We start from the raw sequence: 4,388 nt of genomic DNA on the forward strand, positions 1-4,388 counted from the left end.
TGAAATGGCTTAGCTTCGTGTCGTTGAAATGAATAGAAACTTACAGAATAATGAATATACTGCTATGATCTTGTATCCGGTTATATCACAAGTGTGGCTTACAGAAATAAGGAAAAAAAAAATATATATATATGTAATTTAAAATAATTGTAATAGACTATAATATAATTTTCTTTCAGGGATTGTGGAGACGATCCTCCTCGTTTTCTTAGGAAAATAGTCAGTTTATAATGTACAGTAAATGTCTTAAAAATAGATGGCATCATGGTAAACGTGGCTGCTTTTGTGAACGGGTTGATTTTTCAGCCGCAGTTCTGCTGCCCTTAGGTCAGGGCTCGCCATTTGTCATCTTTAAATGATACGTATTAAACCAGCCTTCATACCTCTGTGCTAAAACCACCCACTTGTAAATCTACTGTATTCGTATTTATAACCACACAGGGCATAACATAACAATTTAAAGGAGCTAGCGAGTCAGTGTAAGAGTGAAAGCTATACTTCGGACACATGCTTGCGTATAATGTACATCAAACAATCATTAAAGGGACATTTTTAAACGACGTGCAGTCTTGGTAATGAATAATATGTAAATATAACAGTTGGGAATAGGCGAAGTAAAAAATTCTGACCTATTCTTCATTGGGATTGTCCGAGGGGAAATACAATGCCTCGCCAAACACCACCAGAAAAAAAAGGAAATAAATAAATGCAAGGCTGAGAAAATTAAAAGGTGAATTAACCAACCAATGCCTTCTCAATTTACCTTCAGCTTGCCCATCTGAATGACATATGACACTGTGTTGGGACCAAAGAGACAAAGACACAGAGTACAGGTGTGCCCTTTGAATGTACATTTTTCTAGCATTGGATGCAGGGAGTAGGGTGGAGGAGCGGCTTCATAAGTGCCCGAGGGCAAGCAGTGCAAAAGAAATGTCAAAACTGATGAGCAAAAGATAAGCAAAGTGTCCAGGTACACTGGAAATTGGGCAGATGCTGACAGTCTGTCTGGATTGGGAGCAGTGTTGAGTGGGGTGGGTGCAGCCTAGGTTCTCTGAGGATGCAGTGGCAGCGACTGGGTCATTCCTGGTGGTGGACTCCAGAATTTAATAGCGAGGTCAGTGTCCAGAGAGGCTGCATATAAACATAAGTTTGATCTCTAGCACTCCCCTGTTTATGCAGAGTAGCCATCATGAGTATGAGAGAAACGAGCCCTGCGATGCCTGTTAACACAACACGTTCACAATTATGTATTCAAATAAACCTATTAGGAGTAGTGGCATAGGTTTCGTTTGAACATTGAGAGGGGACACGAAGTGGGGAGTCTGGGGGTCCTCCCCCAGGAAATTTTCAGTGTCAAACACTTCATTTCCTGCATTCTGGTGAATTTTTATCCATCAATTTATGCCTTTTTTGCACGTGTTCTAAATATTGAGGGGAACGTATCCCCTGCATCCCCCCCCACCCCCCCGAAATCTACGCCTATGATTAGAAGACAATTACAGTATAAGCCCAAAGCAGTTTCTTGGAATCGCAGGACAGCTCCAGTCCACACACTTTTGTCCCCACCTTTTGAGGACCTGAAGCTGGAATGGGAATTACGCCTCAGAATCGCGGCTGCCGCTGCTGCCCAGCACTGGGCAGCTGTCCACAGTGCTGACAGTCCCCACGTTGTTTGTGGTCCTGAAAGGGACGGCCATCTGGCCTCGCGATGCAGCGCAGCTGCGCGTCGGCCCCGCTTCCTGTCCCAAGGTGTGCACATTGATTCCTAAAATCAATGAGCAGTGGCGGCATCATGGCCAGAGGTATATACATTTGAATTTGAATTTGACTTAACGTGCCGTTCTAATTTTCATACGTGATTTGAGGCATGGTTTGACAGAGGAGCGAAAACGTTTTATTATCAGGACGGGTATACATGCAATACAATGAGGGAAGGGTTTTGAAGTAAAAAGAACGCTTACAGTACCCAAAGACCCCGTATTCAACATTTGAGTCTTCCCTGTTGAAGCCACTCTTATATTAGATGGCTTTTTAGCCTGGCTGCATCCTGTACACACCATACGTCTGAGGAAGTGGCACTTTTATGTCTGTCCTATCAGCTTCTGTTGCCATTAAATAAATGTCCTTCATGGACAGAACATGAAATGTTGAAAAGCAGATGGAAATAAATGTTTTTGGAAAATATGTTCAAAAAGTATTGATAGTACTTACTATTTTAATATAATGATCTGAATATCAGGCCAGTATGTTGTACACAGACATAAATTAATGCAGCAGAATCTCAGAAATATGATCCTCAAAGTTGCTGACTGTCTGATCAAACTGACAGGTATTAAATAAATAAAAAATAGCATATGCTATGAAAGAGGATAGAAAAAAAATTAAACCGTGTGCATTAGAGGCCAGTACTGCCATATATGCTATATATTGTGTTTACAACTATGCTCACTGTAGTTACGATGTAATTCAACAGCCACAGAACTTCTAAACATAAAGTGGGACCATTTAACTGATGGCCAATGCTTTTAATGCATTTTTACTATATGTAGTTTAATGTATCTTTCTGTGACTTAGTCTTTATCTTTCCGTACCCTGCTTGACACTCGGTTCCTATAAATTCAAATCTCTGAAAATGTAAGGCAGTAAGCTACATAAATCTACTTAAATCCTGAAAACTTGGTGCCTTTGAACACAATCCTTTACATTTTCATTAACAAGGTCTAACAATTGCCATAAATCCTTGGCCCTATAGTTGTGAGATAAGCAAGTTTAATTCATCTGTACAGTTATCTCCCTCTAAGCTTTTTTTTAATTGTGGTCACGCTATGTAGACAAATAGCAGCTAAATTAATCCTTAGCCGTTGTATGGGCTGCACCATTGAAAAATGGCCGGCCTTTCCTCTCCCTCCCTTTGTGGAAACATGTGCAATGGCCTCTTCTGCATGTCCATGATTAATCCTGCCAAGAGGGGTTTCAATTCACTGCAGCTGGAGTCAGTCCAGCTACACTGAGGTGTGGATTAGCCTGCTCGGCCCCCCCTGTCCCCACAGGAGCTGAAATGATGATTACTCCTTCTCTCCTCTCCTCTCTGAGAGTGAAATGGAATTAAATAATTAATCAGTGTCAAAATCATCCAGTCAGTAAAATTATGCATTTTATACAGGGCGTTATTGAAACTAATACTGGGATGGATTTTGAAAGTGGTGAAACCTTCCTTACATGCCGTTAATTGATTTATATGATATGATCTTTAAGTGAGATTTGTAATCCTTTTAGTAAAACCTTTTAATTAATGGGTAACGCAAGGGTTCCCAAACTCTGGGTTGCAGCCTCATGTGGGTTCCTGATTTTAGGACGAGGCCACCTGAAAAACTTTGGGGGGGGGGAAAAGTAAAGGATTTTTTTTTTTTTTTTTTTTTTAATTTTGTGTCTCTTTAAGATATATGAATGCTGGCTACTACATGCTCAACATCACAACCACCCAGCTATAATAAAGCAATGTGGCACAAAATGTTGTGGTATACAGATGTGCCAATATACAGTAGTTAAGGCCAAAGGGTGTTGTTAGGCACAAGGCGTGTGTGTGGGTCGGGTGTTTGGGGTCATGAATATTTGTGAACACTCATTTGGGGTTGTGGCAGGAAATAGTTTGGAAACCTGGGTTAATGGTTATTATTTTTTAGAAAATCTAATCAAGTACTTACTAAGTCATACAGTACATGTAACTGACCTCTGAAAATACTTTTGCATGGTCTGTGTAAACAAGCCAACAGAACAGAAAATACTATCATACTCAATAGCAGTAGTCATGATGCATAAGGTATTGTAGCTGTAATAATCATAATAGTGGTTTTTTCTTATAGACAAAAAAAGTACTTAAAATGAGTAATAATGCAAAATTAATATTGATTTATTGACTTAACTCATGAGGATGTGAAGATTCCACAAACTACAGAAACTGTGAAGTTGGTGTGATATTAATTATTGTGGATTAATCCAAAATTTAATAAATTTGTACACTGTTTTATTAATGTTTCTCCAATAAAAAAATGTGTTGGGTGTTGTGGTTTCTAGTTCAGGCAAGGGTTCCTTTAAACAGCCATATTGTTGATCAAAAACCGCCTAATTTCCCTTGCTTCGCTACTGAAACATATGGGCTGGTTCCTGCCTGCCATGCAGAACTCTGTAGCCCAATTTGACTTCTCTTTCTCCTCCCCCCCCCCATCCACCATGCTTGTTCTAATCTCTTGCTGATAAATTATTAGAGGCAACATCTGTTTTCAAATACTTGTTATCGTTGCTCATCGGCCCTGTGCTAACATTCCACATTCACTCAGCTCTCCCCCTGTCCTGCTGCTCAGTCATAGCGTTCCCCTCGCTTTGAGGAA

Source organism: Anguilla rostrata, chromosome 9 (assembly GCF_018555375.3).
Source record: "Anguilla rostrata isolate EN2019 chromosome 9, ASM1855537v3, whole genome shotgun sequence".
Lineage (NCBI taxonomy): Eukaryota > Metazoa > Chordata > Actinopteri > Anguilliformes > Anguillidae > Anguilla > Anguilla rostrata.